Below are 21,433 nucleotides of genomic sequence, written 5' to 3'. Positions count from 1 at the left end.
TAGTGGTCTGACATCCTAATGTGTGATGAATGTGCTGTGAAGGTTACAGCTTTGGAGCATACATATTAAGCAACCCCTCAACACAGGAAAAGAAAAGGAAAAATCAACGTGACAAAATTTCAACCAACTTGGAAAGCCAGGAATTTCAAAACCAGCTCCTCAACTACCAAGGTCAATATTACTGGTTAAAAATCACACAACATCAGGTTATAGTCCAACAGGTTTATTTGGAAGCACTAACTTTCAGAGCGCTGCTCCTTTATCAGGTGGTTGTCAAGTGGCAGCGCTCCGATCTCTAGTGCTTCCCAATAAACCTATTGGAATATAACCTGATGTTGTGTGATTTTTAACTTTGTACACCCCAGTCCAGTACCAGCACCTCCAAATCAATATTACTGGTAGCATCCTCTGTAACAGCCACACCATTTGACTGTCTACTCTTCATAAATGGCTGACAGACTGAAAAGTATCTTTTAACATGTTCTGGCCTCACTTCTCATTTTTAATCTGTGTGAATGTGGGTTACATTGTTATTTCTTCTTGTGTTTAGTAACAAATAAACAGTTTATCCTTCCCTACCTGGGAACTCAGCAGTTTGAGGTATCCCACCTGAAAGCATCGTAGCTTAGGCAATGCTGAGTGGAGTCTGGACATAAACTATCCCTGGTCTAACTTGCTTTTGAAGATATCAGTGATAGTACAATTCAGCAAATGATATCAGATGAAGCTCTATATAGAGCAAGATGCTGGAAGGAAATCGGGGCACAAAGTGCATTGGAGAAGTATGGTTTCAAAATGCATGGTGCTCACATTATGAATATAGAAGCAGGATGGTACAGGTAATGTCACAAAAGTTCCACTTTCTCAAAGAGAAAGACAACTGGTCATTGGTTTAAGCCAGGGGTCACCATGCCTCAGGTGAAGGATGAGGTTGAGTAGGTGGGACATTTATCGTAATCTCAAGCAGGAAGGAGATTGAAACAATGCCATTCATATCATCCTGCATTGCAAGCTAGCTGTTCAGAGCTTAAAAATGTGTTGCTGGAAAAGCGCAGCAGGTCAGGCAGCATCAAAGGAACAGGAGAATCGACATTTCGGGCATAAGCCCTTCTTCAGCCCAGCAACACATTTTTAAGCTCTGATCTCCAGCATCTTCTGTCCTCACTTTCTCCAAGCTAGCTGTTCAGCCAACTGAGCTAACCAGCAGGATGGTACTTGTTCCCCTGGCAATCTCCAAGCCACAGTCATTTGTGATTGGACTTATGAGAAGGTGTACAGATGCAATTGTGTCAGGTTTGGAAAGTATTGGTGGTTGATGAGTTCACGTTGTGCGGGGCGGTGGGGGGAGGACGGGAGCTTGTCAGTTTCATTGGTGTTGTGTTGGGTAATATCCAGGAATGGGTCATGTCTGAGTTGGGTGTCAGGTCAGATGAGAGGTGGTAGCATTGAGTCCTGGGGTATCAGGTATCAGGGAGTGTACTTGCAGGGGCTCAGTGGTGAGTCAGGATGTCAATTTAATAGATTCCGAGAAATTGGATAGATTTTTAGATCTCTAACATTTTAGAACTCAGTGAGTCAGAACCCTCTGAATTCTCTGGCTCTAAGGAGCTTTTTCAGAGGGTAACACATGCCAGAAATTGCCCATAGTAAATTAAAATTTCCTAGGCAATGCCTATGTACACGACATTCTGCATAGTCTTGACACCCAACTCCACTCTACTGTGTTCCAATGACTATTTGGCTGTTGAAGTATCTGGATGTATGTTTTTCTATTTAAAAACAAGTGGATCATGCTTTGTCATTTTGTTAATTCAGGCTAAAACTAACATGGAAATTTATTTACAATTGGAATAATTACAAGAAAACAAATGTAAAATGTTTCAGTTACACATTATAACTGGTTTCCAGAACAAGAAGAACCTTGATAGTTATGACTTAGTCTTTGATGCATATGTTGTGTGGGTGATTAGTTTTCCACAGAGCTCATGTCAGCTACCTGACGTTTGAGACTGCATGAACAAAGCAGGGGTGCGATGGTGATAGTACTGGACTATTTAAAGATTAAATATTTCCCTTAACTTTGATATCAAAGTGGCTCATTTGCTGATCAAACAAAGTCTGTTCAGTATTCAGACAGTTAAAATATTCATCATTTCCAACAGTTATGTGGCTAAAGTGTGAGCAGTAGATTCATCTCCATCTGATAGTCTGTTTGATTTTGGCACCTGTCTGCTCTTACAACAAAGCTCTCTTGATGGGTGCAGTCAATTGAAATAATGAATTTCATCTGTCTCTACCAGTCTGATTATCTTGACTTTGAATCTGGCATGACTTAGCATCAAAAATAAAAGAGTTTTAGCCTTTCAAAGGACCGATAACCTGCTTAGGACTTCGAACCATTCAGCCTCCTGCTAACATACATCAAAATGGGTACCTATATCTTGCAGGTTTGAATTTACATTCTAGCCAAACTATTTCTAAAATGTGTCCTGCATTTAGTGACTGTATAAAACTCTAATTGGTAAATCTCCCAAGTTGTCACTGTGGGGTTAGTTCTTTCCCCACAGTGCTAATCCATTGTCCAATAGGAATGATCGCCAATAGTCTGACTAGTGACGTTTTCTTTCACATTCCCCAGAGATCTCAGGAGCAATAGAAGTTGTGGCTACATCAGTTAATTATATGAATGAATGGAATGACTTATTCAGTTGTGTTGTAGAATATTTTCAATGAGACACAGTGCTCTCATGGCCAGAATGCATTTAATTGTAATTATGAAGATTATCGTCATGTTCAATTTTTTGACATGTAACTTCCTTAGAGCTCTCAGCTAGTTGTACGGCACAAGTGGATTTCCCATCCACTATAGATTCTATGCAATGCTGGTTTTACAGTGAGTACAGACAAACATTTGTTCCATCAGATAATAAACTAAGTGTCAAGTTGAAAATGCGCTGAGAATGCGCTTGCCAAATCTTGTTTCTGATAGAGAAGGGGAGGAACCACAGAGGTGTGAGCCCAAGATTCATCTTTACCTGGCAGTCTGTTTGATCCTCACACTTTAATACTTTTATAACAAAGCTTTGTTAATGGTACGTCAAATTAAGAGGATGAAATTTATTCATCTCCACCAGTAATATCGTCTTGACTTCAGGCCTGGTATGCTTTAGAACTGAAAATAAAATAATTATTGATTTTCAGTGAATCAATGTAATGAGTAGCGCCTGGAACAGTTTCTCCTTCAAGTAAAATACAGATCAAAACCTGCATCTTATTTCTATTACAATTAAAACCATTTCTAAAACACACATATCCTGTGTATCCAGTGACTATATAAAACCAGATTGGAACCTCCCAACTCATTTCTATGGGGCTGTTCCAAACTCTGCAATGTTACACTGTGAGATATTTATATCCTGATGAAGTTGCAAATAATGATTGGAACCAACAAGACTTATTGTTTGTAAACGTATTTTTAAAAAAATGTCAAATAGTTCTCTGTAAAAATATTGTTTCTTTCACTCGAGCAAAAGTTCTTGCTTAATTTATGCCAGGTATTGATCAAGATGCTTCATATTGGTCAAATACTTCACTAGACAAACATAGGTTATATTCATACATGGCATGACTGTTTATCAGTCTCCCTGTTTCTACTGTCCATTGTCATATTATGGCACTGTAAAGACCACAAGTGAACTCAAGGTGGAATGAAGTGGTTGATCCTATTTAATCATATAGTCCTCTGGCTGATAATCAGCCTGTTCTTCTCATTTTGACAAATGTTAAACTTTAACATGACAATGAAAGACTGCCCTCAGGCTCTGGGAGATAACAATTTTCTTGGTGGCAGACACGCGGGCCAGACATCTCTGCTGTTTAGTAATTTAACATCAACCTGAAATACTTGTTGCATTGTTATTCATAAAATCCCATGATTGCATTCTCAACGGTCATGTTTCAAAAAATAATCAAAGTCAGGAGAACTGTTCTTTTACACCATTCGTGACTAGAATTTAGAGCGGACGCACTGATAAGTGTGGTGGAAACAGAGTCAACACTAGTTTGAAAAAGGAATTTGTATGGCAGAAAAAAAATTGAAGTGACACAGAGAACAAGGCAGAGTGGTAGTAAATGTTTCTTGCTGTTTAAATGAGCAGTGTAGACTTAATGGGGTGAATGGAGTCCCTCTGTGTTGTCTATGAATTGTGATGACTATGCCTGGATGGCAGGGATGGTAGGTCAGATAGTGGTAAGTATTGATCGTTGGAAACTAATCTGTCTTCAAAATAATCTGTCTTCAGAGATAAAATGCACCTTCTTACAATAAAATAGATTATCACTGTCCGCTGTGCCACTGGGAGAAGCAGAGAGTTGTAGAATATTGGAATTTTCCCTGGAACAGCCAAGACCCTGTTTCTAATCAACCTGTTCGGGGTTACCTGTGGACTCAGTGGGTGAATTTGGGCTTCCTGGCTCAGAGGTAGGGACACTGCCACTACATCACGAGAACTGAGTTGCTTTTATTATAACAATCTTATTAGATGACCATCACAATAGTTCTGTAATTGACTATTTTACTTAAAGGAGAGGGTAAAATATAATAGAGTTCAGCTGTACCCATTGATCAGTTTTGGTCGAATTGAAAAGGAATTCTCTCCATGTGGCAGAAGCAAATGAGAAATAATTAGACCCGAGATTTGGCTCCAAGTCTCCAGTTTGTCCACCTCAGAAATATTAGTGTCAGTTAGCACTAAATCAAGACAATTTGACAATGCAATGCAATCTGTTCTCCTAACCAAACTGGGAACACCAAAATCACATGCAAGTTATAAGTCAAAGCACACCCTACTGTACAATAACCACACATCTCTTGCTCAAAATTGAATTTCACATAAATGTTGGTGTTTAATAATATAGATATTGATCTATGAAAAGAATTTTAGGACATACAACCACATCAAGCCAATTCAAAACTCTGATTTGTGATTCTAATGAAACTAAAATTCAGAAGAGAAGTAGAAATGGCTGCCGATTTGTCCATACTTGTTGAAGTCAAAACCTACTGCTATATGTGGGAGGTCAAGGTGGAAATTACCTGTAAAAGGTTGAAATATGATTCCAAAACAGAGCACATCATACACATGTACGTATGCAAGATAATTGGAATGTTCTTGCATTGTGTTTGTAACAGGGTTTTTGTGTTATGGTTCATTGTCTGTCACTGTACACTGACCAGTCTTTGTAACAAATAAATATAACATAGAGATGCTAATGTTGGACTGTTGTGAACAAAGTCAGAAGTCACACAGCACCAGGTTATATTCCAATAGTTTCTCCATCAGGTGAAGGGACTTGACGAGGGAGCAGTGCTCCGAAAGCTTGTGATTGTAAATAAACCTGTTGGACTATAACCTGGTGTTGTGTGACTTCTGACAAACAGATAGTTAGCCTTTGGTGGAGAATCAACCAGTATCTTTTGTGATAACAGCTTCTCTGCAGGGTCAAGGTGATTTTTATTAGACCAACTGCACCTGGATACTTGATTAAAACTTGAACACAATTCTTTTCGAGATATAATGCAACTTGGACACTGACATGTTTACCAGAATAAAAGCTTCCAGTAATTTCAACATAATACTGTCCTCCCTTTTGTAAATGTGCAAAAGGTGCAACCACTTAACTATGTATGGCATGTGTTTTGCCTCTGTTTTCTTGTATTAATATGATACCTGCCAATATGAATTGGAGCCAAAAATTATATAGGAATGTGATCCAAGCACTTCCCACAGTTTCCTACCTGCCAACAATCTTTGCCACAGACTCCATTATTGTATGTGTCACATATTTATTAATGTATTATATTATTTGTTTTAGAGGACTGATGGGAGCTCATACTCCGCTTATGTGCTCTGGGCATTAAAAAATAAACTGCTGGTGCAACTGGTCCCAATGAACACGCACATATTCTAATCAGGACCCTCTGCCAGAAAAGGTAAGATCATGTTTGCCTCATTGTTGGCATTCAAGGCACAGTGCCATGCTATACAACCTCAAATTTATAACCATTAAAAAGTATTTCAAAATAGTAGCTGCCATTGTTTTACAAATATATTCTATTTCTCCCAATTCTTGAATTCTGGAGCAGTGAGGTCATACAGATCAACAGAAATCAACAAATCATTGCAGAGTTCTGGATTGAACAGAACAGAATCTGGGCAGATTTTGTAATGCTGTAAAAATGTAACGAACATGATATGATAAATGTGAAACAGGGATAAACTTAAAGGAGTGCTGAACAAAGTTCTTTGCCAATGCACTTTTCCAGTGGTTTTATCAGATTGTGCAGAAATGCCGTAAGGGTCAAGGGAATTGAAGTGCAACGTTGGAAATTCAATGGAAACAATAAAATACAGCTCGTTGGAAGCTGCAGAGATGCTTAACTGGGTGCTGAGTCGATCAGCCTTCGTTTTTGTTGTGTTCAAAGTGAATTCAGGTGGAGTTTGCTGACTTAGTATGAGGCAGACATAAATTATTACCACTGAAAGTGTCTACCAAGTGAATAATTAGGATTGCAGTCATATTCTGTGTCCTGAAGCTTGCTTGCTGTGGTATAATTATGTGATCTTGATTGATAAACACCAGAGGTTAAAGATTGGTTAGACAGAGTTCATGCACTAAGTTTTCAAATTCCAACTACTACTACTTCACAAAATTCAACACTGGTTACTGATTCTCCTTATGTATACACACCCTGTTCTCATCCAATTAACCTTTAATTCATAGATAACCATTACCAGTCACCCAGTTTCATCTTAGACATCTCTGCCGCACACTATTAAATGATAATAGATTCATTTTTTCTCTTTTTTTAACTTAATTAAATACGCAACAACAATAATCATAGAATCATAAATTCCTAAAGTGCTATTTGGTTCGTTGAGTCAACATCAACCTTCCAAAAAGCATCCCACCCAGAACCAGCCCCCCACCCTATTCCTGTAACTGCACATTTACCATGGCTAATTCGCCTAGCCTGCACATCTCTAGACACTACGGGCAATTTAACAGGTCCGGTCCACCTTACCTGTATATCTTTGGAGGGAATGAGACAACCTGGCAGAAATCCATGCAGACACGGGGAGAATGTGTAAACAAACAAAACAAGCAAACAAAATGCTGCGCAGAGTGACATGATTAAGTTTGTTTTAAATGTACATCATAGTTCCAAATGTCCATTTTCTAGTATTTCTAATAGTTTGTTAGAGCTTACTCATTTCTTTGTAAAGTGATTAGGTAGTTGGCTGCTGCTATTTGAGATTTCTCTATTCTTCAGCATGCTTTAAAATGCAAAACTGATCCTCAAATCTTTTCCATTCACTCATTTTATTGGATGTATATTATTTCATAGTGACTTATTTTCAATGTAGCACTCAATGAATATTGCTGCTGAATCCTTTTTTAGAATTTGTTTGAATGTTTTTGCTAAGAAAAATGTCATATTTACCACCTCAACGTTTGCAGGGTTTCTGCTACCAGTACTCTGATCTTCTTAACTCCCCACGTTAAAGGGCAACATTTATCTCTCACTCCCAAAAGTAAGATTATCAATCAGCCTGCACTTGGGAAATCATCACAAAAGTTTTCCGAGGAAGCACCACTAAAAACAATTGAGTTCATGTTCCTGGAATTTCCTAATGATGGAAATCTCAAAATACCATGCTCTATTTTTAATTTTTCAACGTTTTGTTCAATCGAACCATATCTTCCACCTAAAGATTTTTCATAATTGTGCTAAATTCTAGGATATCAAAATTGATATCTGGCCTCACTTCCATGTCCTGCCAATTAGTTTTCACAATTTCCTTATTTCATTTTTTTAGTGCACTGCACCTTTTTGAGATACACTATGTTGAATAAATGCAGTGGAAATCACATTTTCCAATATTAAATTGCTGGTGCAATGTGGCACTTCATCCATTGGTTTCCAATCCAATACATTTAAAAATCCTGGAAACCTGACTTCCCATTTTGAATACTGTTTTCCGTACTTTTATAATTGTTTCTAGGTGGAATATGGGTGTCACTGAAAAGGCCAGCCTGTCCCAAATTGACCTTGTACTGAGTGAACAAAAAACTGTAATTGCTGGAGAAACTCAACAGGTCTGGCAACATTCTCCTCGTGTCTGCATGGGTTTCCTCCAGATGCTCTGGTTTCCTCCCACAGTCCAAAGACGTGTTGGTCAGGTGAATTGACCATACTAAATTGCCCATAGTGTTAGGTGCATTAGTCAGAGGGAAAGGGGTCTGGGTGGGTTACTCTTTGGAGGGTCGGTGTGGACTGGTTGGGCTGAAGGGCCCATTAGCACCCTGGAGGGAATCTAAAAAAAAATTCTAAAAAACAAAAATCCATGCAGAGAAAACAGAGCTAACATTTCAAGTCTCATAACCCTTCTTGAGAGCTTCAAATGAATGGTTTGCTTGGCTTTTTCAGAGGGTAGTTAAGAGAGGGAACCACGCTACTGTGGGTCTTGAGTCAGGCCAGACCAGGTAAGGTAAGGGATGGTTAGCTCATTGCGTTCTTTTAAGGACTTAAGTGAACTGGATGGGTCTTATGACAATTTCATTGTCACCATTAATAGAAGTAGTTTTATATTCAGGATTTGCAAATTGAATTTAATTCCACAAGCTGGTGCGGTGTGATATGTACGTGTGATCGCAGAACATTCTCCCGAGCCACTAAATTGGCTTATTTTTAAGGTGAGAGAAGAAAGTTTTAAAAAGGATACGAGAGGGAACTTTTTTAGAGAATGGACTGCCAGAGGAAGTGTTGGACGCAGACACAATTTCAACATTTAAAAGTCATTTGGGGAGGTAAATGAATAGGAAGGGTTTGGAGGGATTTGGCCAAATGCAAGCAGTGAGACTAGTTTAGTTTTCTGTGGGACCTGGAGAGACCAGATCTCAGTACAGGATGGCATATTATAATGAGGAGCAAGAGTGAGAGTCCAAGCAAAGGACAGATATCACCGCCAGATACTGGCTGAACTGCAAAATGATGATGGTGAGAAGCTATGGCTGGTGACCAGGATTGGAGGCAGACAAAGCCATGTTGGTGGGGCAGTGTCCAGAGTGCCAACAAGGACAGAAATTATTGCCAGCAGCTTCCTCACATTCGTGGGAACGTTCAGGTAAGTCCTGGACTCTGTTACATGTTGACTATGCAAGTCCTTTCATGGGCTTAATGCTTTTAGTCATTGTGGGTGCCAACTCTAAGTGACTGGACGTACATAGAGTTCATTCATCAAACACGGGGACAATGATAGAAAAACTGCACACATCTTTTGCAGCACATAGAGCCCTGGATGTGTCGGTCACAGGTAACAGGCCATCGTTAAGCAGCACGGAGTTTTGAATATTTCCCGAAGTTGAATGGTGTACCATCCATCATCCAATGGTCTGGCAGAAAGCAGTTAAAACTTTGAAGGCAGATTTAAAGAAACAGCCCACAGCTTCACCAGACTCCAAACTGTCCCGGTTCCTATTTAATTGTAGGGCCAACCCTCATGCAACTACAAGAATAGTGCCAGCAGAGCTAATAGTGGAGAGAAGACTCTGCGCCAGGTTAAATATCATCTTCCCAAACCTGGGAGGGGAGAGTGAAACAGCATCAGGAACACCAATGCCGGTCACTAGTCTCCGCTAAGCAAAGAGGCATTTTACTTCATGGGACCAAGTTTGATGTCAGAACCACAGGACTGGCCCTGCATGGTTAAGAGGCATGGTCATTGCAAGTTCAGGTCCAGTGATGTATAATGTTCGGGTAGGTGCGAAGGTCCTGAACAAGCACATGGACCATATGAAAGCTGTAAACTCACAAACAGTGCAGGAGTAAAACATGTGCAGCTCCTTTCTGATTGTTCTGGAACCTATGGGTTCTCCCTCTCCATCAAGCTCCAGTGAAGATACCTTGGAATCTGAGATGGATACAGCAAATGTCACCGCCTTGATGTCTTTGCTGCCTGAAGAGTTGTGTGAATTTCTCCTGAGGCACTCTGGGTGCAAGAGGTGAGCTACAGTGTGTGACATGTCAATTGTATCAGAGGCACCTGATCTGGTGCTAAAACTCCCAGAAAGAAGAACCAGCGTATATCTTTGGACTCAAAGGGGAAAGGATATAGTGACTGTCATGAGGCCAACCAAGTGGACCTTATAGAACATGAATTCCCTGAATGCGGCTGGTAATCTGGTCCAGTCAGGGAGCCCGAGCTGACAGATATAAACACGAATGTCAGACATCCTGTTCAGTCTGAGAGCTGGCTCAGAGGGAGCAGGGTTAGTGTTGAGGACGCTCAATTTTTAAGTAAAGGGTGACTTGGTGATGGGTTATTATTTCAAATGTCATGTCACTAGCTTTGCTTCATCCTAATAAGTGCAGTTGAAGGCACCTTTTCTGTGCATATCCATTGATTTCATTGGGCTGACTGTCCTCTATCTGGGTCAAGATTAGAGTGGTGTTGGAAAAACACAGTGACCGGCATCGGAATTTGATTTTGCCCGAAATGTCAATTTTCGTGCTCCTCGGATGCTGCCTGACCTGCTGTGCCTTCCAGCATCACTCTAACCTTGACTCTGATCTTCAGCATCTGCAGTCCTCACTTTCGCCTGTTCTCTAGCTGGCTCCACTATGTATCCTGCAAGTTCTCAAACTTTGTAATTCCTGCCGTTTCGTAACTGTTATTAGCTTGCTTTCTAAATTATTTGTAGTCACTAAGTTTTCCCAATCTCATGAGCTTCTGCTACTGGCGACGTTCCTGTTCTGCACTATTATGATGACCCAGAGACAGACATCTGAACCAAATCTATCGTTTATTCACAACATAGTAAAATTAAAACATTCAAAGACCCTCAAGATTGACTTCAATGGTTCCAAACCAGAGTTTTGGATAACCAGTCCCAGATTCTGAATAATCAATTCCAGACACCAGTTTGTATCTTAAATAAAAGTCTTTGTGACTGGACTTGATTCCAGCAGACACTATTAACAATGTAGTAACTTTGGCAGAGTTTGTTCTCACAGCCACTGCCTGAACCAAACTGTATTTTCTTGTCTTCTATTTTTGTACCTTATGTTTCCAAACTATAGGCCTAATTGCCCCTTATTCTGTACATTTAACTGGAGCCATTTACTCTTAGACATCCCTGCCAGACCCTACTCGATGATAACATTAGTTGTACTTTAACAATCAGCTTGTTTCCAATGCAATATACTGCAACCATAGCTTTTTATAAATAATGTGCCACCTTTCCTTCCTGCACTTTCACTTGTAGACCACAGAAATTGTCTGCTCACTCCTGCCTGACTATCAATGCCTACTATATTTTCATGTGGGCAGCATATTATTCAGGTCAACTGCCTAGGCAACAAGCTTAAGTTCAACAGTTATTCATAGGCGACAAGTGAGCGTCTGATTTCAGTATTTTATGGGGTGACTGGATTACGTTTAGGGCCTGGAATGTATTGCTGAGATTCTGTTGGAATTGGGTCGAGTCAAAAGGGAATTCAATGGTTATTTGAAAAGGAACAATGGGCAGGGGAATGGAGAGAAGGCAGGAGAATGAAAACCTGGTGCAGACTGAAAGGGCCACGTGACTTCCTTCTGCCCTGGAACAATTCTGAGGTTGTCTAGGCATGTGCCAACAGACCTAATTTACCTGCATCCCACCCCCACTCCAGAATGGTGAGGTCCCATTGTTGTGTACAGAGTAATGTTCATCCTTTGCTAATAATTGAAAAATTGACAGGAATGGATGCTGGAAATCTGAAAATCAAACAGAAAATACCAAAATGTTTCACAACACCAATAGAAGAGGAAAGCAACGTTGAAAAGTTTCATACCGATGACTTGGCATTGACCTGAAACATTATGGTATGGATGTTATTAAAGCCATTAAAGTGCCCAGCATTGGTAACACATGGGAAGCAGGTGTGATGACTTCTGTCTGTATTTTATGAGCGGCAGCCAATGAAGTGGCTGTTGCTGGGGTTGCCGTCCTTTGCAGGACAGCTGCCTGACCTCGCCACCCCCCCCCCCCCCCCCAACCCCCTAGTGGGTTAGCAACCTCAGCAGTGTTACTAGAAGTGATGGCCACTCCTGAGGGCAGGTACCCCTCCCCACCTAGGAGCTAGATTAAAAATTAATTAATGAAATGGGAGGAGAGAGCTCCCTCATGAAAATCACTGGAGCCACCTATGCTTACACCAAAAATCTTTCTCCCTCAGTCTGTCAATGGAATGGCATCTTCAGTCCCCTGGGCAACCCCCTCTTGTTGTAGTGGGGGGAGGTGATTATCAATCCACCCTCAGCAAGGTGTGAAAAGCCTGTTAAAATGGGTGCTCATGGCACATTTGCATTTAGAGTTGGTTTCCCATCCCCTTGTGGTGGGTCATTTCTCTGATCTCATTTTGCAACTCCCCGATAGTGGTGTACAGTTGGTGACCTCCCCTGTGGTTTAAGAAGGCAACTCACCACCACCTTCTCAAGGGCAGCTCGGGACAGGCAGCCAACGCTGGCACAGTTGGTGATGCACGTGGTCCAGGAAGGTTTTCCTGCCGGTTTGTTCCATCTCCTGCAGGCCAACAACTTCCTGCCTGTTCGCTCTGCTTCTCTTCCCACAGATGCCGCCTGACCGATTTCAGCTTGCCCGCTACTTTCCACGTTTATTTTGAATCTGGTTGAGAGGTTTTCTGCTCTGCCACCTGCTAGATTTCTGCTGGTGCCATCTTCTCCTTTAGCACGAACTTGTGAAATTTCTCATGCAGGTGACAAATTGTCATGTGCGTGCGAATACAACAGTTCATTTGTTTTTGGATTGCATCCCAGCTTTTATTGGCATAATTAGTGCAGTGTGCAGATGATGTGACTGCTAGGTAATTTAGCACAAATCAACCCCTTTAAATGTTTCTTAACAAGACCTTAACCAGGGAAAATAAAAAATGAACACCAATGTGTTTTCGCATACACAGCAATCATGCACATGAGGAATTCGTAAGAGTGGTAAAAGCCTGATATAAAAGCAAACAAATTGTCTGTTTTCTCAATACAAAAACATACTTCATTCGTAAAAGAGTTATCTATAAGTGCATACAAAGACTTCTCAATCCGTTCCGTAAAGTCTTTGCAGAGAGAGAAAAAAAGGAAACAGAAACGACATATTGGAATTTGACATCCCACAGATTAACCGTGCAGTTGCAAAAACCAGGCATTTTTAACTCACCCAGGAAAAATATTGACATATGTTTTGAGACAACGGGGGTGCCTGAGAACTGAATGCACTCCCATTATACATCAGCAAAAAAACATCAGACAGTGGTCTTTCCCCACTGCACCTTGGCAGCAGCTGCCCCAGCTTCAGTGTGTCCCTCAGAATGTAATCCTGGACTTTGGAATGGGCCAGTCCGCAACATTCAGTCGAGGTCAACACTTTGCATTGAAAGACCAACATCTCTCACTGAGTTGATTGTCTTGCGAGTGCAGTTGATATTTGTCTCGGTGTTTGCCGGGTAACTAGAGTAAGATCAGGGCCAATCAAAGAAAGTAGTGAAACATTGTGTGTGGGATCTGAGGACATAGGGGAAGTGCTTAATGACTATTTTTCATCAGTTTTCACATTGGAAAGGGCAATGTTAGTGAGAATACGGAGATACAGGCTACAAGATTAGATGGGATTGAGGTTGACAAAGAGGAGGTTTTAGCAATTTTGGAAGACCTGAAAATAGATAAGACTCTGGGGCCAGATGGGGTTTATCCTCAGATTTTCGGGGAAGCCAGGGAGGAGATTGCAGAACTTTTGGCTTCGATCTTTATGTCATCCTTGTGGACAGGAGTAGTGCCAGAAGACTGGAGGATAGCAAATGTTGTTCCTTTGCTTAAGATGGAGAGTCGGAGCAATGCTGCTAATTATAGGTCAGTGAGCCTTACTTTGGTTGTGGATAAGATGTTGGAAAAGGTTATAAGAGAGGATTTATAATTAGCTGGAAGGAATAATTTGATTAAGTCAACATGGTTTTGTGAAGGTTAGGTTGTGCCTCACTAACCTTATTGAGTTCTTAGAGAAGGTGACAAAACAGGTGTACGAACATAAGGTGGTTAATGTGGTGTATATGGACTTCAGTAAGGCGTTTGATAAGGTCCTACAGATAGGTTATTGCACAAAATACGGAGTTTTGGTATTGAAGGTGATTTAGTAGTTTGGATCAGAAATTGGCTTGCTGAAAGAAGACAGAGTGTGGTGGTTGATGGGAAATGTTCATCCTGGAGCTCAATTACCAGTGGTGTGCTGCAAGGATCTGTTTTGGGGCCACTGCTGTTTGTCATTTTTATAAATGATCTGGAGGTGGGCATAGAAGGATGGATTAGTTAATTTGTAGATGACACTAAGGTAGGCAGATTTGCAGACAGTATTGAAGGACGTTGTGGTTTACAAAGGGACATAGATAAGATGCAGAGCTGGGCTGAGAAGTATCAAATGGAGTTTAGTGTGGAAAAGTGGGAGGTAGTTCACTTTGGAAGAAGGAACAGGAATGCAGAGTACTGGGCTAATGGTAAAATTCTTGGCAGTGGAGATGATCATAGAGATCTCAGCGTCCGGGTGCGTTAATTCCTGAAAGTTGCCACCCAGATTGATAGGATAGTTAAGAAGGCATATGGTGTGTCGGCGTTTATTGGTAGGAGGATTGGGTTTCAGAGGCACAAGGTCATGCTTCAGCTGTACAAGACACTGGTAAGGCCGCACCTGGAGTATTGCATACAGTTCTGGTCCCCGCATTACAGGAAGGATGTGGATGTGGAAGCTTTGGAAAGGGTTCAGAGGAGATTTACTAGGATGTTGCCTGGTATGGAAGGAAGGTCCTATGAGGGAAGACTGAGGGAACTGAGGCTGTTTTTGTTTGATAGAAGAAGGTTGAGAGGTGACGTAATCGAGACAGATAAAATAATCAGAGGGTTAGACAGGGTAGACAGTGAAAGCCTTTTTCCTCAGATGGTGAAAGCTAACACAGCTTTAAATTGAGGGGTGATAGATTTCGGACAGATATCAGGGGTAGTTTCTTTACTCAGAGAGTAGTAGAGGCATAGAATGGCTGGCCTCCAACAGTAGTAGACCCGCCGCATTAACGGCATTGGACATACATTGGATAATAATGGAATAGTGTAGGTTAGATGGGCATCAGATTAATTTCACAGGTCGGTGCAGCATCGAGGGCTGAAGGGCCTGTACTGTGCTGTAACATTCTATGTTCTATGTAACAGACATGGGACACAGAGTCCTGTGTCACAGAGCAGCTTGGGACAAACCTTACCAGAACCACTGCATCTCTCTCCAGACTTCCTTTACAAAGGCGCATTTCAGCAGGAGATGTGTGACAGTCACTACCTTCTGCCCACAGCCGCATTGAGGGCAGTGTGCAGTGGTAGAGAGAGTCTAGGCATTCATGAAGGATCTCACAGGTAGTGCCTTTCTCACCACCAGCCAAACGATATCTAGGGGCTCGTTGGAAAGTTCTGGCAATGAGCTATTCTGCTGAATGATTTTGACAGTCTGCACAGGGATCAACCTGATAGGATCTACCCTCTCCTTTTCTTGCAGAGTCTCAAGAAAGCTGCCTAATTGACTTGTGGCCAAACGAGCATTTCTTTACAAGCTTTTCCACACAAAATGACCCATCACTAATGGGTGAGGGGTTGGGTGGTCAGTGAAGCAGCAACAGTGGGCAGCTTTCTGTAGAGGGACAGTAGCATTTCCCAAGGGAAGGAAACGCAAGTTAAGGAGAAAGACCACCCATCTTAACTGAGGAGGAAAAGGCTGAGTGCAAGGCAGTCGAGAATTGGGCACTGGTAAATTTTGACCCACATAACTGGTGTCCCCCTCTTCAATCTCCACCTGGACCTGCTTAGGAAAGCGGGGCACGCTTTTCTTGTAATCCCTAGAAAGAAGCCTCTTTCTTCACTGTTACTATCTGAAGGAGAACATGCAATGAGGCAGAGATACACTGTGAAGCCTCCTGGGGTTTCCCCCCCGTGCACAGTGGTATCAGCCTTCCGCCCTGCTCCTTGGCTCTTATGTCCTAGTGGAGGATGTGGGCAGAAAGCAGAAATTGCTGGAGAAACTCAGTGGGTCTGGCAGCGTCTATGGAGAGAAAGCAGAGTTTGCATTTGCCTTTGCGTCACTCATCGACATCTGACTGCCTACTCCTGTTTGCTCAATCATTGAGGCCTTTGGCTCCAGGTAAAACTGTGCTGCAACATGCCACAATGTCTAAGCCAGGACATGCCACTCCTTCAGTGAAACCAGTCAGGCTGAGGGTTTCAAATGCAGTGCTCTATGATAGTATGTCTCAGCACCACTTCAGCACTAAAGCTGAAAGTTTCTTGGTTTACCACTTTGAACCAAGTTTGAGTTGTAGCAATCAGTAATTAAGGTCAAAATTGGGTGCTAAATTAGGAATTTCAAACAGGACAATTGTGTGTTTAACACCCTCCCTCTCAGACATAACTCCCTGATCTTCAATTCCCCCCTCCCCTCCAGTCAGAATTCCCTGACTCCCAATCACCTTGTTGCCCTGGCCTGTGATTCTGAGCACTCGATGCCCAAGGGAGGGCTCCCAAATTTTAGCTCACTACACTTTTAATTCCAATAAAAACAAGCAGTTGAGAACAACTTCTCAAAAGTCACCTCACTGACTCCCTTCAGACTCATGTGCCAGTATGACAGTATTCGAGGGTGCACTGCAGTTCAAAGCCGTCAACTGGCAATACTAACAAGCTGCTAAGAATCTTCATCTGGTCGAGAATGATGACAGTCACAAGGTTCAAAACAGCACGTATCCATGGCAAGCCACCAGTTGTGAACTAGAATTTGGTTAAGAAGTAATATTAGCAGCATTTCACACAAAGCTGTAATTGTTCATTCAGGTCCGGACTGTGAGAGAACAGTTGCCTCCAATAGCTGAGCTCCCAGCTTGGATCCTAAATTATCAGCATGTTTTGCTTCCAGCACTTTTCTACTTCCCATTAAATGCTGAACAAAGGCAGAAGAAAGCCCAAAGTTTATTTGCTGTTTAAACCATGGACTTAGCGCAAAGCTCTACATATGGAAAAGCAAATCTTGTCAGCTGTTGTTCTTGTGTCTTCATATCCCTGTAGCTGTTGCTAGGGGAAACCTCTTGATACATTCACAGACCAGCTCCTTCACATGGTATTTGTTTATTGTTTTCACAGCTCTTGGAAAACTTTGAATGAAGAGCTTGATTTCGAACAGGGCAATCGCCACAGAATTTTTAAATCCTTTGTAGTCTTTTAACTTTCGTTGCCCCGCTTCTGAAAGAAAATTCAGTATTTGAAAATCACTGAACAAACTGTAAAGTAGATAATTGTATTTTAAGCTGTACATTTTTAGACAATCTGAACATTATCTTTGCCCATGCTGTAAAGAGTCAGGAATAAGGTCGCTGAAACCCATTCCGCTGGCCTGAGATTTGCATAAGTCTTCCCACAAAGATTGCAACAAGCCCTTGTTCCTACAAACAGTCACCGTTGTAAGGCCGAAGATGATCTTTCCTGTCTCTCAGCTCAATTTCCGATGGGCTTGCCTTGTGCAGCTGTTTGATTGGTGTTGTGCCAAGGCCCCTCTCAAATCGGAGGACCTGCTGGGAACCAGGCAACAAACAGAAGGCCACACCTTGGATCGGTAGCCTCTGATCACTGGAGGTCTGCGTATACTTCTTTTGCTCCAATAACAATGTGGACAGCTCAACAGCAGTTGCAAAATCCTGCAGCCACAGTTCTCTGAGTGGATTTTCTCAGCATTTACATTTGGATGTTAGATAGTCATGCCCAATTCACAATGGGTGAACTACTTTGCTGCATGAGGACTTGGAAAAGTTACCCTCAAAAGTGGAAAAGGTCAGAAGGCCAAAACTCAAATAATCTTCCACAGAACAGAATGTTCATTCTGTAGGGTTGTACCTGGTCTATAAATTTTAAGCCAAGTACTACGAGAATGTCATTTTTTCCCATTTCAATTATGTTTCATGTCAACAGTTTACCATGTATTTGTTAGCATATGGCAAAATTAATTGCTCTGTGCAGAGAGCATAAGGCTTGTTTTACCATGAAAATACCCAGTTATTCAGTAATTACCGTCAAAAGTCAACTCACTGACTTAATCACATATGTCATGGAAGACTAATTAATTGTGAAGGATGTTAAAAGAAACTAAACAGTGCCATTGTCAAAAAAAAGTTAATTTTTGTATCTCCAGCAAGAGAAACCAATTAAATCCTGATAAGCATCTTTCACTTCGAAATGTTAATATTCTTCTGCACTAGAACTAAGTGTTAAGGGTGTTAGATGGATGTATGCAATAGGATTAATGTACTGAGGATATGCTATGGTTTCAATTATATCTCCAGTGATACCCTCACAGAGAAAATAAGAGAGATTTGCATTCTTTTCCAACATTTCACAAGCTCAGGACGTCCCGAAGCACTTCACAGCCACCGTTTGGAGGTGTAGTAACCATTGTATTATAGGAATCGTGGCACCAAACTGCTGACAGCATGGTCCCTAAAACTGCAATGAGATAATGACCAGATCATCTGCGTTAATGTTGATGGATAGGCTTTATAGGGAGTCAGAAGGTGAGTTATTTACTACAGATTTCTCAGCTTCGGACATTCTATTGTAACCATTGTACTTATATAGTTATTCCAGTTCAATTTTGTGTTGAATGGTAATACTCAGGGTGTTAATAGTGGGGATTCAGCAAAGATAATGCCAATCAGCATCAAGAAAAGATGATTAGATTCTCCCTTTCTCGGAGATAGGCATTGCTGGGTATTTTACTACCACAAATATTAGTTGCCACTCAGCAGCCCAAGCCTGTGTTATCCAAGTCTTGATCCATATGGACATGAGCTGTTTCAGTAGCTGAGGAGCTGGGAACCTTGCTGAAATTTGTGTAATCGTCAGAGAATTTCCCGATTTCTGACCTTGTGATAAAGGGAAGGTCACACCAGACGAAGATAGCAGCAGAAGATGATTGGGTCTAAGACCATACCATGAAAAATACCCTCGGTACCCACTAAGGTGATTGGCTGCTGAAAACCACAATCATCTTCCTTTGTGCAATGTATGACTCCAACCAAGGGACAACTTTCCTCCAGATAGCCATTGGCTCCAATTTTGTCAAAGCTCCTTAATGCCACAAAAGATCATCTGGCACAAGGAGTGTCACTTTCTCTTCTCTGGGGTTCAGCTCTTTTCCGTCCTTTTAAAATGTATTCTTAGGATGTGTTTGTGGTTCACATTAAGTCCAATGCTTATTACTTATCCCACATTACCCTGAAAAGGTAGCGGTGCACTTGCTTTAAATGCTGCTGAACAGTTTGAATGTCAATGCTTGAGCTGTTTCAGTAGCAATGTTCTCTTGACCAGTATCTCCATCCAACGTTAGCCTTGATTGGCAGGGGGTTTGGGCGACTTCTCCACAGTTAGTCATCTTTAATAAATGAAGCAGCTGGAGATAATAATGACCCTGTGAATCCTGGCAAACATCCATTGTAAATTGTTCCCAGTTTTGCCATATTGTTGCTTCAACATGCCAGTGTTATGTTTTGTGGGATGTATGGTAACTGTATTTGCCACTTGCATAGGTTTCCAAGCTTTGTTTCTCTCTGCCATTACTTACAGCTGAAATAGGTATGATTGGATTTTTACAGAACGAAGATAATTTTGACTTTGAATAAGTCTAACATAGATGAATGTTCCTTTAGGGTTGGAGTTGAGTGATTCATCTTCTGACCTTTGTGGTGGATTCCTCTGCAGATGTGTGTGCTTGCACGCATGTGTTAAAGTGGGACAGCACATCATAGAACCAACCACCAGAGTTGTAATGGTAACTGAAGGTCAATATTCTGTATGTTCAACATTATTTCACTTTTAACATTAATATCATGAACTCACTTCCTGAAATGAGGTGACACGGTGGTGGAACAACATGATTGGATTAGATTCCCTACAGTGTGGAAACAAGCCCTTTCGCCTAACCAGTCCACACCGACCCTCCGAAGAGTAACCCATCCAGACCCATTTCCCCTCTGACTAATGCACCTAACACTATGGGCAATTTAGCATGGCTAATTCACTGAACCTGCACATCTTTGGACTGTGGGAAGAAACTGGAGCACCCGGAGGAAACCTACACAGACACGGGGAGAATGTGCAAACTCCACACGGACAGTCGTCCGAGGCTGGAATCAAACCTGGGACCCTGGTGTTGTGAGGCAGCAGTGCTAACCACTGAGCCACCGTGCCGCCCACCAGATGATGGTAACAAAACAGAAATAAAGACCGGAAGCTCTTTCACTTCTCTAGCTGGTGAATAGCTTTACTTTATAATTTTAGGTTTTCAGTAACCAGGATATTGTTACATAATATACTATATAATGTCAAAAACATCTACAATTTTGGAACAATTTTCATTTCAGATGAAACCTACCATGCTATGCCATCGATAGCAATTACTGTGCAAAGCTCAATGGTGTCATAAGAATGTAAATGCTTTTAAAATGAGACTTGTTACTATGAAATCTTGTAAAATATCACAGGTTTAACCTACTGTCCCTATCATCCTACTGTTTAACCTACTGTCCCTACCATCCTACTGTTTACTGATGGCTGTTTAACCTGATGGTCCCCACATTTCAGGCAAGAGGAAAGGTTGAGAAAGGAAGTTTTTCACAGTAATCATAGCTGATGCAGGAATCAAACCCACACTGTTAGAATCAGTCTACATTGGCAAACCAATCATTCAGCCAATTAAGCTAACCACTCTCCCATAGGCTCATTGTATTACAAGCAAAAAGATTTGAAGAGCAGATTTAGTGTGACAATTTATAGTGGAATCAGACATCGACTAAAAAAAAGTGAAATTTTTACAGTGCTTTTTACCTCATTGCCATAAAGCTATACTTCCAATGAAACATTTTTGAAGCATTGTCTGCTACAGTGAAGCAAGTGCATTGCAGACATCAAAGCCATAAACACCAGATACTCAAGTTTAGCTGAGTAAGAACATAGAAAAGTACAGCACAGAGCAGGCACTTTGGCCCACGATGTTGTGCCGAGGTTTAATCCTAATGTAAAATATACTAACTTAACCTACACACCCATCAACTCACTGCTGTCCACATGCATGTCCAGCAGTCACTTAAATATCCCCAACGACTCTGCTTCCACCGCCACAGCTGGCAACGCATTCCATGAATTCACAACTAACAGTTGGTTAGGCATAGATACTGATCGAGATACAGGGAAAACACATCCGCTTTTTTTTGAAATCATGCCACTTTACACTCAAATCAAAAGTTAGAGGG

At 41.4% G+C, this 21,433-nt stretch overlaps 1 long non-coding RNA gene across 1 annotated transcript in view; it reads left to right on the top strand.

Annotated features, from left to right (window-relative positions):
* The first annotated feature begins 5,883 nt into the window (after window positions 1–5,883).
* Window positions 5,884–21,433, top strand: part of LOC148141144 (uncharacterized) — a 57,646-nt gene continuing 42,096 nt past the window's right edge. Inside the window, exon 1 of the long non-coding RNA XR_015752789.1 lies at window positions 5,884–5,992. This is a non-coding gene — a long non-coding RNA (uncharacterized LOC148141144). The remainder of the gene's footprint in view (window positions 5,993–21,433) is intronic.

Source organism: Chiloscyllium plagiosum, unplaced genomic scaffold, assembly GCF_037043375.1.
Source record: "Chiloscyllium plagiosum isolate Xiang-an unplaced genomic scaffold, Cpla_swu_hap1 HiC_scaffold_34, whole genome shotgun sequence".
In the NCBI taxonomy this organism is placed as follows: domain Eukaryota; kingdom Metazoa; phylum Chordata; class Chondrichthyes; order Orectolobiformes; family Hemiscylliidae; genus Chiloscyllium; species Chiloscyllium plagiosum.
This window is presented reverse-complemented; position numbering and strand designations above follow the sequence as displayed.